General features: G+C 39.0%; 1 non-coding gene and 1 pseudogene across 1 annotated transcript; both read right to left on the bottom strand.

Moving 5' to 3' along the window:
- Window positions 1-10018: 10018 nt before the first annotated feature.
- LOC112732068 (small nucleolar RNA R71) lies at window positions 10019-10120 on the bottom strand (annotated as a pseudogene).
- A 7573-nt stretch (window positions 10121-17693) lies between these two features.
- Window positions 17694-17797, bottom strand: LOC112731820 (small nucleolar RNA R71). Its single transcript, XR_003167577.1, has one exon. It is a non-coding gene; the product is annotated as a small nucleolar RNA R71 (small nucleolar RNA).
- Between the last annotated feature and the right edge of the window lie 2253 nt (window positions 17798-20050).

The raw sequence follows: 20050 nt of genomic DNA, 5'->3' as shown, positions 1-20050 counted from the left end.
GACCTACTGGTTCTGAGAAGCTAGGGAATTCAGATTCCCTACCTTCTTCATGGGTGTTTGAACGCCCAGGGTCTACCTAGGGCTGGCGTTCAACGCCAGCTATGCTGCTAATTGGGGCGTTGAACGCCCGAGCTCTACCCAGGGTTGGCATTCAAACGCCAACAAGGCTGCCATTTTGGGCGTTGAACGCCCAGCCAGTGCTCCCTAGCTGGCGTTCAATGTTAGCAAGACACTCTATCCAGAGTGGTCTATTTTCATTGCTGAACCTTTTTGTCTCTGTTCTGAATGCTTCACATGATCATGAACCTAAAGAAATACCAAAGAAAAAAATTTAAGGAATTAAAAGGAAATAGAAATAATTAAATAGGGTTGGGTTGCCTCCCAACAAGCGCTTCTTTAACGTCAATAGCTTGACGGTTAGCTCCTTACGGAGATGGAAATGAGCTCAGAATTTTGTCCCTTACAGTGAACTTTCTTCTTGTCTTCTCATGGATGAGCTCCACATGCTCTAGAGACAGGACACGCCTCACTGTATGTGGTATGACTGGTTTCTTGGTGAAGACGACTCTCATACCAAGTGAGAGGCCTTCAGTAGGGACTTTCTTGTCCCTCCAACCTTTAGGTACTTTCTTCTTAGCACCTTTGTTCTCATTGCTTGTTGATGGCTGTCCAACACCAAACTTAGAATTGATGTTTGGGGGCTTAGTAAAGCGCTGCAATGAAAGAGATAGTTGGAACATTACGTGTTGCACAGTTATCTCTCTTTTCTCAGAGGGAGAGTTGGGGTGAGGCATCTTGAACAAGATGTGATCCTCCCCTAGTTGTAAAATCAGTTCTCCCTCAGCTACATCAATGATAGCATTGGCAGTGGCTAGGAAAGGTCTTCCAAGGATGACGGATTCATCTTCGTCTTCCCCAGTATATAAGATTATGAAGTTTGCAGGGAAGTAAACGTCTTCAACCTTTACTAATACATCTTCTACTAAGCCATATGCTTTCTTCATTGATTTTGTCTACCATCTCTAGTGAGATGATTGCAGCTTGTACCTCGAAGATTCCCAACTTCTCCATTACAGAGAGTGGCATGAGATTTATACTTGACCCTAGATCACACAGAGCCTTCTCAAAGGTCATGGTGCCTATGGTGCAAGGAATTATGATGCGTCTGGTATCCGGAAGCTTCTGAGGTAGCTTCTGTTGTACCAAAGCTTTGAGTTTTTTGGTGAGCACTGGAGGTTCTTCCTCCAAAGGTTTTGTACCAAATAACTTAGCATTCAGCTTCATGAGAGCTCCTAGGTATCGAGCAACTTGCTCTTCCCTAGTATCCTCATCCTCGTCAAAGGATGAGTGTTCATCAGAACTCATGCACGCAGGAGTGCATGCAAGGGAACCTCTATGGTCTCTATGTGAGCTTTGGCTTCCTTTAATTCTTGGATAGGAATTTCTTCAGTAGGTGCTGAGCACTCAATAGGTATTCCCTTACTGGCATTTAACACCAGTTCTGATGGTTCTTTGGGCGTTGAACACCCATCATGCATCCCTTCACTGGCGTTTAACGCCAGTTCCTTTGCCAAGTTGGGCGTTGGACGCCCAGGAAGGACCTTCTTCCTGGTGTTCAACGCCAGCTCTAATGCCAGTTTGGGCGTTCAACGCCTACTGAGGGCATCCTCACTGGCGTTCAACGCCAGCTTTGATGCCTGTTTGGGCGTTGAATGCCCAGTGAGGTATTTCTCACTAGTGTTCAACGCCAGCTTCTGTGCCAGCTTGGGCATTGAATGCCCAGTGAGGTCTTCCTCACTAGTATTCAATGCCATCTGAGTTTCTCCAGATTCGGCCTCATCCTCAATGGTGATGGCCTTGCACTCTTCTCTTGGGTTTATTTCAATGTTACTAGGAAGAGTGTCAGGAGGAATCTCAGGGATTCTCTTGTTCAGTTGACCAACTTGTACCTCCAAATTTCTGATGGAGGACCTTATTTCAGTTATAAAACTATGAGTGGTCTTAGAGAAGTTAGAGACTATAGTTACCAAGTTAGAAAGGCTCTGCTTAGGGGTCTCCATATTCCCTTGAGAAGATGGGAATGGTGGTCGGTTGTTGAACCTATTCTGGGTTCTTCCACCTTGATTATTGTTGAAGCCTTGCTAAGGCTTCTATTAATCCTTCCATGAAGGGTTATGATGATTCCTCCATGAGGGATTGTAGGTGTTTCCATAGGGTTATCCTATGTAATTCACCTCCTCCATGGTGGGTTGGTCAGGATCATTAGCTTCTCCTTTAGAGGAAGCTTCTTGAGTGCTGCCAGCTGCAGCTTGCATTCCAGTCAAATGCTGAGAGATTATATTAACCTGCTGGGTCAAGATCTTGTTCTGAGCCAATATGGCATTCAGAGTGTCAACTTCAAGAACTTCTTTCTTCTGAGGGATCCCATTGTTCACAGGATTTCTCTCAGAGGTGTACATAGATTGGTTGTTTGCAACCATCTCAATGAGTCCTCTTGCCTCTTCAGGTGTTTTCTTCAAGTGGAGTGATCCAACTGCAGAACTGTCCAATGATATTTTGGATATCTCAGACAGACCATCATAGAAGATACCTAGGATAGACCATTTTGAGAGTGTGTCAGGAGGACACCTCCTGATCAGTTACTTGTATCTTTCCCAAGCTTCATAAAGGGATTCACCTTCTTTTTGTCTGAAGGTTTGAACTTCCACTCTAATTTTGCTCATTCTTTGAGGAGGGAATAATTTGGCCAAGAAAGCATTGACCAGCTTCTCTCAAAAGTCTAGGCTTTCTTTAGGTTGAGAGTCCAACTATATCCTATCTCTGTCTCTAATAGCAAAGGGAAATAGCATAAGTCTATAGACCTCAGGATCCACTCCAATGGTCTTAATAGTGTCACAGATTTGCAAGAATTCCGACAGAAATTGGTGTGGATCTTCCAGTGGAAGTCCATGGAATATGCAATTCTGTTGCATTAGAGATACTAACTGAGGCTTAAGTTCAAAGTTGTTAGCTCCAATGGCAGGTATGGAAATACTTCTTCCATAGAAATAAGAAGTTGGTATGGTGTAGTCACCAAGTACCTTTCTTGTATCTCCTCCATTATTAGCATTGTTTGCCATGTCTTCAGCTTCTTGTTCGAAATTTTCTGAGAGGTTTCTTGCGGAGTGTTGTGCTTTAACTTGTTGTAAACGCCTCCTTAGAGTTTTCTCAGGTTCAAGATCATGTTTAAAGAGAGGCTCTTTATCTCTGTTCCTGGTCATAAACAAGAAAAAGAAGATAAGAAAGAAGAAGAATGAGAGCTCTATGTTCAAGAATAGACGACTCCCTATGAGATGTGAAGAAGAAAGAAAAGAAGAATGAAGATAGATAAGAGACAAAAAGAATTCGAAAAGAGAGGGATAGAAATTCGAAAATTAGAAGTAAAAAGAGAAAGTATTTTTGTTTTTATTTTTAATTATTAATTAAATTCAAAAATTAAAGCTAATTAACTAAAAAGATTTGAAAATTAAATGATGAATTTTCGAAAAAGAAGATAGAGAAAAAGAGAAGATGTTTTCGAAAATTAGAAGAGAGAAGAATTAGTTAAGAAGTTTTGAAAAAGAAGAAAGAGAAAACAAGTAACTAATTAAGAAAGATTTGAAATTAAGATAAGATAGAAGATTAGAAAAAGATTTGAATTTACAATTTAAAATTAGAAAAGATAAGATAGAGGTTGAAAAGATTTGAAAAAGATTTGATTTTAAAATTTGAATTTAGAAAAGATAAGATAAGAATTTGAAAAAGATTTAAAAGAGAGATAAGATTTGATATTTGATTTTTGAAAAATATTTGATTTTGAATTTTAAAATTTGAATTTGAAATAAGATAAGATAAGATTTTTGAATTTTTAAAGAAAGATAGAAAGATAAGTTAGTAATTTGAAAAAGATATGATTTTTGAAAAGATTTGAATTTGAAAAGATTTGAATTTTAAATTTAAAACTAAGGTAAGATAAGATAATGATTTTGAAATTAAAATTTGAAAAATTTGTTGTAATTTTCGAAAATTGAGATAAAGATAAGAAAAGATTTTTTTTTGAATTTAATGAAGAAAGAGAAAAACAACAAAAAAAATACCAAACTTAAAATTTTTAGATCTAAGACACCTAGAATTCAAAAATTGCAAAGAAAAATACAAAGAGATACCAAACTTAAAAATTATAAGATCAAAGCAAGAAGAAAAACAAGAACACTTAGAAGATCAAGAAAAATACCAAGAACAAAACTCAAAAGATTCAAAGAAAACAGGAACATGCAAAGGACACCAAACTCAAAAATTTTGAAAACCAAAGACACAAATTTCAAAAATTTTAAAAGAAAAAATACAAGAAGACACCAAACTTAAAGATTGACAAAAGATTTAAATAAAAGACAGTAATTTTGAAAATTTTTAGAAAAAGACTCAAGAAATTCGAAAAATCAACAAGAACAAGAACAAAAGACTCAAACCAAATATCAAGATTAATAAAGAAAAGTAAAGGTTTTTGAAAAAGTTTTGATTTTTTTTCGAAAAAGAAAAAGAAAATAAAAGACTCTAACAAAATTAAAAAACAATACCTAATCTAAGCTACAAGACAATCCGTTAGTTGTCCAAACTCGAACAATCCCTGGCAACGGCGCCAAATACTTGGTGCGTGGAATTACACTTCGCACAAATAAACCAGCAAGTGCACTGGGTCGTCCAAGTAATACCTGAGTGAGTCAGGGTCGATCCCATAAGGATTGTGATTTGAAGCAAGCTATGGTTATCTTGTAGATCTTAGTCAGGCGAATAGAAAAGTTGGTTGATTGTTTACAACGCATAAAAGGAAAATAAAGAAAATGTTATTCAATTGATGGTGAATGTAATGATAAGAAGATGGTTAAGGCTTCGGAGATGCTTTGCTCTTCTGAATCAATTCGGTCTTACTATCTCCTCCAACTGTGAATGATTTCTTCTATGACAGGCTGTATGTGATCAACGCCTTTCTTGAGAGGTCGCCAATGCTCCTCCAGTGCTTAACCCCAGAGTTAGTGCAGATCTAGTCTGATTGAGAGTGAAGCTCCTGCAGTCCATTCCCCTTAGTGATCCTACTCAAAACACTACAGACATGATCGAATCTTCTGGATCAGAGAATGCTGCGCCTTTGATTCTGGCCTCTACCACAAAGACTCTAATCTCTCCATACCTCGGCTGAACTGGTGTCTCGAGATGTCCCCAACGAAGTCGTGGATTAGCTGTCTAAGAGATGTATAATCAAGATAGTGGTTCATCATTGTCCGATGAAAGACTCACTTTGAACCCATATAGAATGAGATAACCTTATACTAGTTCAACGCATTCATAAGGATGAAGAACGAAGATACATCTTAGAATAGAGAATCAAACATGGATTGAAGATAAAATAGTAATACTTTATTAATCCATAAAACTCAGCAGAGCTCCTCCCCTCAACCTAGGAGGTTTAGAGACTCATACTGATAGCAAATACAATGTGTAATTCAAAATATACCAGTCGTCTGGTGCGGAATTTACAATCCACAAACTAACCGGCAAGTGCACCGGGTCGTACCAAGTAGTACCTCAAGTGAATGAGGGTCGATCCCACGAGGATTGATGGATCAAGCAACAATGATTGAGTGATTGGCTTAGTCAGACAAGAAGAAAAGAGTTTTGAAAGTTCAAATGCATCAAACAGTAATTCAGAGAATCAGAAAAGCAAGCAGTAAATTGATAAGAATAATATATGGAGGAAATAGTTAAGGTTTCAGAGATATCTATCTTCCGGATTGACTTTTCTTACCAACTATTTTAATCATGCAAGATTCAATTCATGGCAAACTATATGTACTAAACCCTAATTCCTTAGACCTTTTTAGTCTCCTCTAACCTTCATCAACCGCCAATTCCTTGGTCACTTAATTCAATTAGAAGGTGAAGTTCAATTCTAGTTTATATGCCACAAAAACCCTAATTACCCAAATTCAAGCTGTTGTTCAAGTAAAGAGCTTTTCCAAGTTATATAAGAACTCAATTAGAACAAGGGTCATACTTCCGTTCCACCCAAATTCATAAGATAAAGAACAAAAACAATTCTTGAAATAAAAATCAATACATGAATTAAAATAGAAAAATAATAGTATCTATCCATACAATAGACAGAGCTCCTAACCTTAACAGTGGAGGTTTAGTTGCTCATGGTTCAGAGAGAAAACTAGGATTCTGAAAACTATAAAATTACGGAATGAGGTAGGTGAGAAGAGATTAGCCCGAAGGTTTGATTATTTTTCTTTTTATATCTAATCCTAATTAATGTAAATTATATTTCCTAAAACTAAATAATATCTTTTCCTATTTTAAAATAAAATAAAATTTAAATCAAGATAAATTTGATGTATCTCGTGCAGCCTTGAAAGAGGAATGGGGACCACCACTTTTGCTATGTGTGGCGCCAAACTTTGAAAAATCCAAGTTTGGCTTGAAAAGAACCAAAAGCTTCCCTTTTAAGTATTCAATGTTGGCGCCAAACTTGAGCTTCTTCAAGTTTGGCGTGGAGTGGTCAGCATGCATTCCTTGGAAGTCTTGATTGTGGCGCCTCCTCAAGTTTGGCGTGAAGTGGTACGTGTGCAACCTTCACTCCTCTTTGCTTGGTGCCAAACTTGAGTTTTCTCAAGTTTGGTTTCGGCCAATCAGCAATGCAATCTTCACTCCTTCTTGGTTGGCGCCAAACTTGAGGTTTCTCAAGTTTGGCTTCAACCAGCTAGCATTAAATTTCTCCATGAAAACTTGAGTGTGGCGCCAAACTTTAGAAAGAAGTGTGCATAATTATATATTGTTGGAAAGCTCTGGAAGTTAGCTTTCCAATTCCACTGAAATCACGTCAATTAGAACTCTGTAGCTCAAGTTATTCCAATTTGAATGCAAGAAGGTCGGGGTTGACAACATCATTCGCTTTCTTCCTTTTCTGCTACAAAACTCCATCAAATCCATCCGAATACTCCCTGAAATAAACAGAAATTACACACAACTCAAAGTAGCATTCATGGTGGCTAAAAGTAATCAAATCTTGATTAAACATAGTAATTCAAATGCAAATTCACTAGGAAAAGATAGAAAAGATGCTCACTGATGCCAAGGCATCTTAGGCTAGTTTCACTAGCATTTTTCTGTTAGTTTTAGTTGTTTTATGCACTTTCTTGAGCTTAAAGTAACCAAGAATGGTTAAAAGAATAACAAAGCAATGAACCATCCAAACAGTATGATTTTTATGCAAATTTCATGAGTTTTTAGTTATATTACTTGAATGCTATGAATGGAAGATTCTCATGAAAATTTGCAAGACTTTGATGCAGTTGTTTGGATGATTTCAGGAAAGAAGAGGCTAGGCAAGGAAGCAACAAAAATCAATAAAGGAAGCTTGAATATCACATGTGGAGTTTAAGTTCCAGTTTAAGCTTAAACTGGAACTTAAACGGCCAAAATCATAAAAGCTGAGGAAAGGGTGAAAGTGGCGTTTAACCTCCAGTTTAACCTTAAACTGGAAGTTAAACGCCAGAAATGGAAAATGCACCAGGGAGCCATTTCCACGTTTAAGCTCCAATTTAACCTTAAACTGGAGCTTAAACGTGTTCGACCAAGTTTTCTCCTCCAGGGTTGCTTTCTCCATTTCCACGTTCTCTATTTCCACGTTTAAGCTCCAGTTTAACCTTAAACTGGAGCTTAAACGTGTTCGACCTCCAGGGCTGCTTCTTAAACTGAAGCTTAAACGTGCTTCCACAAAAGGCATCACTGGAAGTGTCTGGCGTTTAAGCTGCAGTTTAAGCTTAAACTGCAACTTAAACGCCACTCTTGGAAAAGGTTTCTGGGCCAAAAATATTGCAGTTTAAGTTAGCATTTGAGCACAAACATTAACTTAAACTTACTCTGGTATGAAACCCAATTGAATATCATGGTTTATGGGATTGGGCCTGAAGGATTGATGAGTCTGGAATTTCAATTTGTTGAGTCATGTGTCATTACTTGATTATCACTAAGTTGGCTCAATGAATGTTACAGAATTTGGATCAGCAGCCTCATCAAGATTATGGATCATAAACCCAAAGCAAAAAGAAAGCAGGGAGAGGCCTCAAAGCCCAAGAAACACAACAGAAGCTCAATGAAGAAAGTGTATAAATAGGATAGAATTTAAGTTAGAGGCACTTTTTTTTACCTTTTCATTTTGGAAGTTTTCATACTTTTGTAATTGAATTCAGAGCTATGACTCACTAAACCCCCTTTCATTGGGTTAGGGAGCTCTATTGTAATTCAATGAATCAATAATAGTTTTATCTTCTTCTTCAATCTTTTCTCTTGAATTTTGTTAGAAAGCTTCTCGATCTAATTCCATTGGGTAGTTGTCTTGGGAAAGAAACTACCCATAATTGGAATCCTTCGGAACCTTGGGAAAGGAATGGAGGATTCATGCTAGAGAAGCTTTCTCACAGTGAATTGGATTGGGGTTTGGATGGATATTGTGACATGTAATCCTACCAAATTGTGGTTCATGAAACTGTGTGGTATAATCAGTGATCGAGCATCATCTCTTCTTATGAACATTTAAGCCAAGGGATTGGAAATTTGTTTGTTTTTAGAGAGAATTGGTGAACCAAGGGATTGGGATCCAATCATATAAGATTGCCAAGCAAAAATTCAATGAACGCATTGGTTGAGGAAGAGATAAAAATGTTTTGATTCGGAGATCTCAATATCTCCTAAAACCCAATGAATTCCCCATCTCCGATTTCCACTTTCTCTTTACATTCTGCAATTCAATTCATGCAATCACCCCTATTCCCTTTTAATTTCAGCAATTTAGCTTCTCGCTCTTTAATTCATGCAATTTAAGATTCCGCAATTTCAATTTCTTGCCATTTACGTTTCCCGCCAATTTTACATTCCGCAACTCTCATCTAATTCTTGATTCCGCTCAACTAGACACACTTCTAATCCGAATTGCTCATTGAACCAATCCTTGTGGGATTCGACCTCACTCTATTGTGAGTTTTTACTTGACGATAACCGGTGCACTTGCCGGAAGGAATTTTGCCGATTGTGCAATTTCCTAAATCGTAGCATAACAAGTTTATGCGCATCAAGTTTATGGCGCCGTTTCCGGGGATTGGTTTTTGATTGACAATTCTCAAATTGGAAGTTAACTAGATTGAGCATTTTTCTTGCTTTGTTAATTCAGTTCAAGTTACTTGTTGAATTTTAATTTCTGCACTCTGTTACATGCTTTCTTTCTTTATGCCTTTAAATTCAAGCAACTAACTCACTGACTCACTAACTATTTGAATTAATTCCTCAACTACTCTAACCATACTCTTCCATTAACCAAGAGTATTTCACTTGTTTGTTGCCTGTGCTGTGTTCTTGTATGACAGGTAGGAGAGAAGAGACATCAACCCCTCCATATACTGAACCAGAGAGGACCCTTCATAGACTTAGAAGGGAAGCAAGAGGGAAGAGAGTACTGAGAGAAGAGGAATCTGAAGGAGAATCTGAGGACAATTTTGAGGAAGCTCTAGATCTCAACATGGATAGAGAAGTTCACAACCATGAGAGAGCTGATGGAAACAATGCCATTCCCGAGAGGAGGGTTCTTAGTTCATACATAAACCCAACCTCTGGGAATTGTGGTAGCAGCATTCAGAAACCACCCATTCAGGCCAACAATTTTGAACTCAAACCACAGCTAATATCACTTGTGGAGAATCATTGTTCATTTGGTGGGAGTGCTAATGAAGATCCAAACCAACATCTCACAAAATTTCTGAGAATTTGCGACACTGTGAAGTCCAATGGAGTCCAGGAAGATACCTATAAACTGCTCTTGTTCCCATTTTCACTTAGGGACAAGGCAGCTAAGTGGCTGGAATCATTCCCAAGGGAGAGCCTAACAACCTGGGATGAGGTGGAAAGCAAGTTTCTGGCACGTTTCTACCCCCCACAAAAGGTCAATAGGCTTCGATCTGAGAGATTCAAGGATTTAACAAGATGGTGAAACTCTCTACGAGGCATGGGAGAGATTCAAGGATTTAACAAGGAAATGCCCACCAGACATGTTCCATGACTGGGTGCAATTGCATATTTTCTATGATGGACTTTCTTATGAATCAAGGAAGGCTGTAGACCATTCATCAGGAGGTTCATTGAACAGGAAAAATACTGTGGAAGAAGCCATTGAAGTGATTGAGACAGTGGCTGAGAATGAGTACTACTATGCTTCAGAGAGACACAACACTAAGGGAGTCATGGAGCTGAGCCATGTTGATACAATTTTAGCCCAAAACAAGGTGTTTGCCAAGCAACTAGCAGAGCTCACCAGGAAATTAGAAACAAAGCAAGTGGCTGCAATACACACACAAGATCAAGAGGAAGTAAGCACTGAAGGAGGTGATTGGGAAGAGGCCAACTATGTGGGAAACCAACAAAGGCAATCATATGATCCACATTCCAACACTTACAACCCAGGATGGAAAAACCACCCAAACTTTGGGTGGGGAAACCAGCAAAACCAACATAACAAGTCCACATACCAAAACTCCAACTAAAGATCATACCAAGCCACACAAAACACTTACTCCCAACCATCATATCATGGCCAAAATAATCAACCTACCCAACCTAATCCGAACCAACAATTTCAAGATCAATTAAACAGGATAGAGGGAATGCTAGCAACCATGAGTCAAGACATAACCGAATTGAAAGCCTTTAAGGAAGAAGTAAACTCTAACCTGCAAAACCAAGGAGCTGCCATCCAGAAGCTAGAAAATCAAATTGTGTATTTGTCTAAGCAAACCCCTGGGCCAAGCGTTTCTCATGCTGCCAAGGCTATTGCAAGGGAAGAATGTAAGGCCATAACCCTCAGAAGTGGAAAGAATCTAAAGGAGATCTCAAAGGAAACCACAGAGGATGAAGCAAAGGAAAATGTGAGAGACAAGGAACAAGGACAATCTTTTACACCGTCTGCAACAAAAGAAAAAGAAAAAGAGGTCCTGAAGCCTTATACACCTAAAGCACCATATCCTCAACGTTTGATGAAAAGTGAAAAGGATGGCCAATTCTCCAGATTCTTGGAGATTTTTAAGAAGCTTCAAATCAACATTCCGTTTGCTGAGGCAATAGAGCAAATGCCACTCTATGCAAAATTCTTAAAGGAATTAATGACCAAGAAGAGAAGCTGGCGAAATGAGGAAACTGTGTTGTTAACTGAAGAATGCAGTGCCATCATTCAGCACAAATTGCCTCAGAAATTGAAGGATCCAGGCAGTTTCCAAATCCCCTGCATCATAGGAGAAGTCATGGTGGAGAAGGCCTTGTGTGACTTAGGGGCCAGTATCAATTTGATGTCTCTAACAATGATGAGAAGAATGAAGATTGAGGAAACCAAACCAACAAGAATGGCCCTCCAATTGGCAGATCGAACTTTTAAATTCCCTCATGGGATAGTTGAGGATTTGTTGGTGAAAGTGGGAGATTTTATATTTCCTGCTGATTTTGTGGTGTTAGATATGGAGGAAGAAGCCAAAGCATCAATAATTCTGGGAAGACCCTTCCTGGCTACTGCTGGAGCCATCATAGATGTACAAAAGGGTGAACTCACTCTTAGACTACATGACGAGAAATTGGTGTTTAACGTATTCAAGGCAATGAGCTATCCATCAGAATCACTAAAGGAATGCATGAGGGTGGATGTAGTGGACATTGCAATACAAGAAACCTTTGAGGAAACAACAAAGGAAGTGGCAGAGGAGGAGTTCACCAAGAATATTGAAGTTAGTGACATCAACGCTGCTGAAACAACCATGCCAAGCATGCCAGAGAGAGTGAAAGAGGAAGAAGGAAGGGAAGTCTTATGGGACTGCCATGGCTCCACTTATGGAGGACATTTTGCAGGAGAAAGAACAGCAGCTAAGGTGTTGCAGTGTGGTTTTTATTGGCCCACTATCTTCAAAGATGCAAAGGAACTAGTGAAGCACTGCCATGAATGCCAGAAAGCGGGGAACCTGCCAAGAAGAAATGAAATGCCACAACAATTCATTCTGGAACTTGAATTGTTTGATGTTTGGGGGATAGATTTCATGGGACCCTTTCCCACCTCATACTCAAATAACTACATTCTTGTGGCAGTAGATTATGTCTCCAAATGGGTTGAAGCAATAGCAACTCCAACCAATGATAATAAGGTAGTCATGAACTTCCTCAGAAAACACATTTTTTGCCGTTTTGGGGTTCCAAGAACAATCATCAGTGATGGAGGAAGCCACTTCTGCAACAAACCATTAGAGACATTGCTTCTAAAATATGGAGTCAAACACAAGGTAGCCACACCATACCATCCACAGACAAGTGGGCAAGCCGAAATATCTAATAGGGAACTCAAAAGAATCCTGGAAAAGACTGTGGGAACTTCAAGAAAGGACTGGTCGATTAAGCTAGATGATGCTCTTTGGGCATATAGGACAGCTTTCAAAACACCAATTGGAATGTCTCCTTACCAACTAGTATATGGAAAAGCTTGCCATTTGCCACTGGAGTTGGAGCACAAGGCATACTGGGCCTTGAAACTTTTGAACTTGGACAGCAAAGCTGCTGGAGAAAGAAGGATGTTGCAAATTCAAGAGTTGGAAGAATTCAGAGCTGAAGCTTATGAGAATGCCAAAATTTACAAAGAAAGAGCAAAGAAGAAGCATGACAGCAACATAGCCCCAAGGAAATTTGAAGAAGGACAAAAAGTATTGCTCTACAATTCTAGGCTGAAGCTATTCCCAGGGAAGCTAAAATCAAGGTGGTCTGGACCATTCCTTGTCACCAAGGTCTCCCAATATGGACAAGTAGAAATCATGGAAGAAAAGTCACAACGAACCTTCACTGTGAACGGTCAAAGACTCAAACATTACTTGGGAGATGTGGAGGAGAAAGACAAGGTTAAATATCACCTCAACTGAGGAAGACAACCGTCAAGCTAATGACGTTAAAGAAGCGCTTGTTGGGAGGCAACCCAACCTGAGGTAATATCCCTTTGCTGTTTCTTTTATTTGTTTCAATAAAAAGGGTGAAGTAGTTTCTGTGCATTGCAAAGAATTAAGTTTGGTGTTTCACACCAAACAATGAATTCGTGGATCAATAATTCAAAGGGGAATGTGTGACTCTAAGTTTGGTGTTCCACCAAAAAGATCAACTGAACACAACAACCTTTGAATTATATGAAAGGAACAACCATTCTAAGCAATCACAGAAATGCTTAAAATCCTTAGCAGCAACTTCATTCCAAGGAGAACTCAAGGATTCAAAGAACAGAGAAGTAAGTAGGAGACTAAGTTTGGTGTTCACACACCAACTTAAGACTCAGACACTTGCCCATACATAGTTGAGCTAACCACTCAAGTGCTTGAGAAGCAAGCAACTTCATCACTCTTTGCAGGAAAGGAAACAAGGATCTTAGAAAGAACATGAAGCAACAACTAGGAGAAGAAGGAGAAATCAAATTGTTCCTGGCAACAAAGAGAAAATAAGAAATTTCACAAGGTGGTGTTGTTCCTTGACAATTCTTTAAAAAGGGCAAACAAAAGCATGCTTGTTCTGGTATAAACTGAAATTGTTGAATCTTTCTGGAATGTAAAGTTTCTAGTATGTTTGTCTGTTTAATGCTTTGAATAAAGTGAATGCCTAGATGTTTGGATATAACTTCACCTTCTTAAACAAATGCTTGCCATGCTTGTTCTGTTTCCAAAAATAAAAGAAAAGTTTGAACAAAAGTAACTTGGCTCAATTAGTGACAAATCAAGTAGAATTAAGTGGTGGTATGCATGCTTGATTGTTTAGTAAGATCACTGGAAATAAAGTGTAGAATTATCATTTTTTGTGTAGAATTTGAAAACTGTCTATGGATCTTGAGGAATAAATGTCTTTGGCCATGAAAAAGAAAGAAAAAGAAGAAGAAAAAGCCACTGAAAAAAAAGGGCAACCAAAAAGCAAAAAAATTGAGAAAATAAGCTAGGCACCAATGGTTTGAACTTCTGAGACAAATGTCTGTGGTGTTTATGTATTAAGGATATGCTTGGATGAATAGGTTCTGAGGAGTGTTTCAACACTTGGTAACTTGGGTTAACTAACCCGGGATTATCAACCAAAAGTCCATTATCAAGAGCAACCTAAATACAAAACATTTAGTCACATAAAGAGGTGTTGGACACCAATGTCTCAAGAAGAAATGTGAACTAAAATGCCTGGAGTGGATATGTGTAGTGCACTGATAAGAAAAAGAAAATGCCAAAGGCTTGTGCAACACATGACACTAAGCAAACAAGGAGCAAAGGAGCTCTAAGAAAAAGAAAAGAAAAACAAAGAAGAGAAAAGTGCCAAGGACATAAGAATAACAAGAGGCCATAGCAGTGTTTGATGGATGCAATGAAAAAGTGATAATCTTACCTGATAAGAATGAAAAAGTGATGCTGCAACTTTCTGCATAAAACCCTTCTGATGAACTTCAAATGCTTGCTAATATAGCCAATGTAATTGCTTTCTGTTTCATACTTCTCAAATAACTCAGGACTTGCTTAGGGACAAGCAAGTATTAAGTTTGGTGTTGTGATGCCAAGGCATCTTAGGCTAGTTTCACTAGCATTTTTCTGTTAGTTTTAGTTGTTTTATGCACTTTCTTGAGCTTAAAGTAACCAAGAATGGTTAAAAGAATAAAAAAGCAATGAACCATCCAAACAGTATGATTTTTATGCAAATTTCATGAGTTTTTAGTTATATTACTTGAATGCTATGAATGGAAGATTCTCATGAAAATTTGCAAGACTTTGATGCAGTTGTTTGGATGATTTCAGGAAAGAAGAGGCTAGGCAAGGAAGCAACAAAAATCAATAAAGGAAGCTTGAATATCACATGTGGAGTTTAAGTTCCAGTTTAAGCTTAAACTGGAACTTAAACGGCCAAAATCATAAAAGCTGAGGAAAGGGTGAAAGTGGCGTTTAACCTCCAGTTTAACCTTAAACTGGAAGTTAAACGCCAGAAATGGAAAATGCACCAGGGAGCCATTTCCACGTTTAAGCTCCAGTTTAACCTTAAACTGGAGCTTAAACGTGTTCGACCAAGTTTTCTCCTCCAGGGTTGCTTTCTCCATTTCCACGTTTAAGCTCCAGTTTAACCCTAAACTGGAGCTTAAACGTGTTCGACCTCCAGGGGTTGCTTTCTCCGCTTCCACGTTTAAGCTCCAGTTTAACCTTAAACTGGAGCTTAAACGTGTTCGACCTCCAGGATGGCTTTCTCTATTTCCACGTTTAAGCTCCAGTTTAACCTTAAACTGGAGCTTAAACGTGTTCGACCTCCAGGGCTGCTTTTCCTATCTCCACGTTTAAGCTTCAGTTTAACCTTAAACTGAAGCTTAAACGTGCTTCCACAAAAGGCATCACTGGAAGTGTCTGGCGTTTAAGCTGCAGTTTAAGCTTAAACTGCAACTTAAACGCCACTCTTGGAAAAGGTTTCTGGGCCAAAAATATTGCAGTTTAAGTTAGCATTTGAGCACAAACATTAACTTAAACTTACTCTGGTATGAAACCCAATTGAATATCATGGTTTATGGGATTGGGCCTGAAGGATTGATGAGTCTGGAATTTCAATTTGTTGAGTCATGTGTCATTACTTGATTATCACTAAGTTGGCTCAATGAATGTTACAGAATTTGGATCAGCAGCCTCATCAAGATTATGGATCATAAACCCAAAGCAAAAAGAAAGCAGGGAGAGGCCTCAAAGCCCAAGAAACACAACAGAAGCTCAATGAAGAAAGTGTATAAATAGGATAGAATTTAAGTTAGAGGCACTTTTTTTTACCTTTTCATTTTGGAAGTTTTCATACTTTTGTAATTGAATTCAGAGCTATGACTCACTAAACCCCCTTTCATTGGGTTAGGGAGCTCTATTGTAATTCAATGAATCAATAATAGTTTTATCTTCTTCTTCAATCTTTTCTCTTGAATTTTGTTAGAAAGCTTCTCGATCTAATTCCATTGGGTAGTTGTCTTGGGAAAGAAACTACCCATAATTGGAATCCTTCGGAACCTTGGGAAAGGAATGGAGGATTCATGCTAGAGAAGCTTTCTCACAGTGAATTGGATTGGGGTTTGGATGGATATTGTGACATGTAATCCTACCAAATTGTGGTTCATGAAACTGTGTGGTATAATCAGTGATCGAGCATCATCTCTTCTTTTGAACATTTAAGCCAAGGGATTGGAAATTTGTTTGTTTTTAGAGAGAATTGGTGAACCAAGGGATTGGGATCCAATCATATAAGATTGCCAAGCAAAAATTCAATGAACGCATTGGTTGAGGAAGAGATAAAAATGTTTTGATTCGGAGATCTCAATATCTCCTAAAACCCAATGAATTCCCCATCTCCGATTTCCACTTTCTCTTTACATTCTGCAATTCAATTCATGCAATCACCCGTATTCCCTTTTAATTTCAGCAATTTAGCTTCTCGCTCTTTAATTCATGCAATTTAAGATTCCGCAATTTCAATTTCTTGCCATTTACGTTTCCCGCCAATTTTACATTCCGCAACTCTCATCTAATTCTTGATTCCGCTCAACTAGACACACTTCTAATCCGAATTGCTCATTCAACCAATCCTTGTGGGATTCGACCTCACTCTATTGTGAGTTTTTACTTGACGATAACCGGTGCACTTGCCAGAAGGAATTTTGCCGATTGTGCAATTTCCTAAATCGTAGCATAACAAGTTTATGCGCATCAAGTTTATGGCGCCGTTGCCGGGGATTGGTTTTCGATTGACAATTCTCAAATTGGAAGTTAACTAGATTGAGCATTTTTCTTGCTTTGTTAATTCAGTTCAAGTTACTTGTTGAGTTTTAATTTCTGCACTCTGTTACATGCTTTCTTTCTTTATGCCTTTAAATTCAAGCAACTAACTCACTGACTCACTAACTATTTGAATTAATTCCTCAACTACTCTAACCATACTCTTCCATTAACCAAGAGTATTTCACTTGTTTGTTGCCTGTGCTGTGTTCTTGTATGACAGGTAGGAGAGAAGAGACATCAACCCCTCCATATACTGAACCAGAGAGGACCCTTCATAGACTTAGAAGGGAAGCAAGAGGGAAGAGAGTACTGAGAGAAGAGGAATCTGAAGGAGAATCTGAGGACAATTTTGAGGAAGCTCTAGATCTCAACATGGATAGAGAAGTTCACAACCATGAGAGAGCTGATGGAAACAATGCCATTCCCGAGAGGAGGGTTCTTAGTTCATACATAAACCCAACCTCTGGGAATTGTGGTAGCAGCATTCAGAAACCACCCATTCAGGCCAACAATTTTGAACTCAAACCACAGCTAATATCACTTGTGGAGAATCATTGTTCATTTGGTGGGAGTGCTAATGAAGATCCAAACCAACATCTCACAAAATTTCTGAGAATTTGCGACACTGTGAAGTCCAATGGAGTCCAGGAAGATACCTATAAACTGCTCTTGTTCCCATTTTCACTTAGGGACAAGGCAGCTAAGTGGCTGGAATCATTCCCAAGGGGGAGCCTAACAACCTGGGATGAGGTGGAAAGCAAGTTTCTAGCACGTTTCTACCCCCCACAAAAGGTCAATAGGCTTCGATCTGAGGTTCAGACGTTTAGACAACAAGATGGTGAAACTCTCTACGAGGCATGGGAGAGATTCAAGGATTTAACAAGGAAATGCCCACCAGACATGTTCCATGACTGGGTGCAATTGCATATTTTCTATGATGGACTTTCTTATGAATCAAGGAAGGCTGTAGACCATTCATCAGGAGGTTCATTGAACAGGAAAAAGACTGTGGAAGAAGCCATTGAAGTGATTGAGACAGTGGCTGAGAATGAGTACTACTATGCTTCAGAGAGACACAACACTAAGGGAGTCATGGAGCTGAGCCATGTTGATACAATTTTAGCCCAAAACAAGGTGTTTGCCAAGCAACTAGCAGAGCTCACCAGGAAATTAGAAACAAAGCAAGTGGCTGCAATACACACACAAGATCAAGAGGAAGTAAGCACTGAAGGAGGTGATTGGGAAGAGGCCAACTATGTGGGAAACCAACAAAGGCAATCATATGATCCACATTCCAACACTTACAACCCAGGATGGAAAAACCACCCAAACTTTGGGTGGGGAAACTAGCAAAACCAACATAACAAGTCCACATACCAAAACTCCAACCAAAGATCATACCAAGCCACACAAAACACTTACTCCCAACCATCATATCATGGCCAAAATAATCAACCTACCCAACCTAATCCGAACCAACAATTTCAAGATCAATTAAACAGGATAGAGGGAATGCTAGCAACCATGAGTCAAGACATAACCGAATTGAAAGCCTTTAAGGAAGAAGTAAACTCTAACCTGCAAAACCAAGGAGCTGCCATCCAGAAGCTAGAAAATCAAATTGTGTATTTGTCTAAGCAAACCCCTGGGCCAAGCGTTTCTCATGCTGCCAAGGCTATTGCAAGGGAAGAATGTAAGGCCATAACCCTCAGAAGTGGAAAGAATCTAAAGGAGATCTCAAAGGAAACCACAGAGGATGAAGCAAAGGAAAATGCGAGAGACAAGGAACAAGGACAATCTTTTACACCGTCTGCAACAAAAGAAAAAGAAAAAGAGGTCCTGAAGCCTTATACACCTAAAGCACCATATCCTCAACGTTTGATGAAAAGTGAAAAGGATGGCCAATTCTCCAGATTCTTGGAGATTTTTAAGAAGCTTCAAATCAACATTCCGTTTGCTGAGGCAATAGAGCAAATGCCACTCTATGCAAAATTCTTAAAGGAATTAATGACCAAGAAGAGAAGCTGGAGAAATGAGGAAACTGTGTTGTTAACTGAAGAATGCAGTGCCATCATTCAGCACAAATTGCCTCAGAAATTGAAGGATCCAGGCAGTTTCCAAATCCCCTGCATCATAGGAGAAGTCATGGTGGAGAAGGCCTTGTGTGACTTAGGGGCCAGTATCAATTTGATGTCTCTAACAATGATGAGAAGAATGAAGATTGAGGAAACCAAACCAACAAGAATGGCCCTCCAATTGGTAGATCGAACTTTTAAATTCCCTCATGGGATAGTTGAGGATTTGTTGGTGAAAGTGGGAGATTTTATATTTCCTGCTGATTTTGTGGTGTTAGATATGGAGGAAGAAGCCAAAGCATCAATAATTCTGGGAAGACCCTTCCTGGCTACTGCTGGAGCCATCATAGATGTACAAAAGGGTGAACTCACTCTTAGACTACATGACGAGAAATTGGTGTTTAACGTATTCAAGGCAATGAGCTATCCATCAGAATCACTAAAGGAATGCATGAGGGTGGATGTAGTGGACATTGCAATACAAGAAACCTTTGAGGAAACAACAAAGGAAGTGGCAGAGGAGGAGTTCACCAAGAATATTGAAGTTAGTGACATCAACGCTGCTGAAACAACCATGCCAAGCATGCCAGAGAGAGTGAAAGAGGAAGAAGGAAGGGAAGTCTTATGGGACTGCCATGGCTCCACTTATGGAGGACATTTTGCAGGAGAAAGAACAGCAGCTAAGGTGTTGCAGTGTGATTTTTATTGGCCCACTATCTTCAAAGATGCAAAGGAACTAGTGAAGCACTGCCATGAATGCCAGAAAGCGGGGAACCTGCCAAGAAGAAATGAAATGCCACAACAATTCATTCTGGAACTTGAATTGTTTGATGTATGGGGGATAGATTTCATGGGACCCTTTCCCACCTCATACTCAAATAACTACATTCTTGTGGCAGTAGATTATGTCTCCAAATGGGTTGAAGCAATAGCAACTCCAACCAATGATAATAAGGTAGTCATGAACTTCCTCAGAAAACACATTTTTTGCCGTTTTGGGGTTCCAAGAACAATCATCAGTGATGGAGGAAGCCACTTCTGCAACAAACCATTAGAGACATTGCTTCTAAAATATGGAGT

The sequence above is a fragment of the Arachis hypogaea genome, chromosome 12 (genome assembly GCF_003086295.3).
Source record: "Arachis hypogaea cultivar Tifrunner chromosome 12, arahy.Tifrunner.gnm2.J5K5, whole genome shotgun sequence".
NCBI lineage: Eukaryota > Viridiplantae > Streptophyta > Magnoliopsida > Fabales > Fabaceae > Arachis > Arachis hypogaea.
Note: the sequence above shows the minus strand (reverse complement) of the source record. Positions and strands in the feature narration are given on the sequence as shown.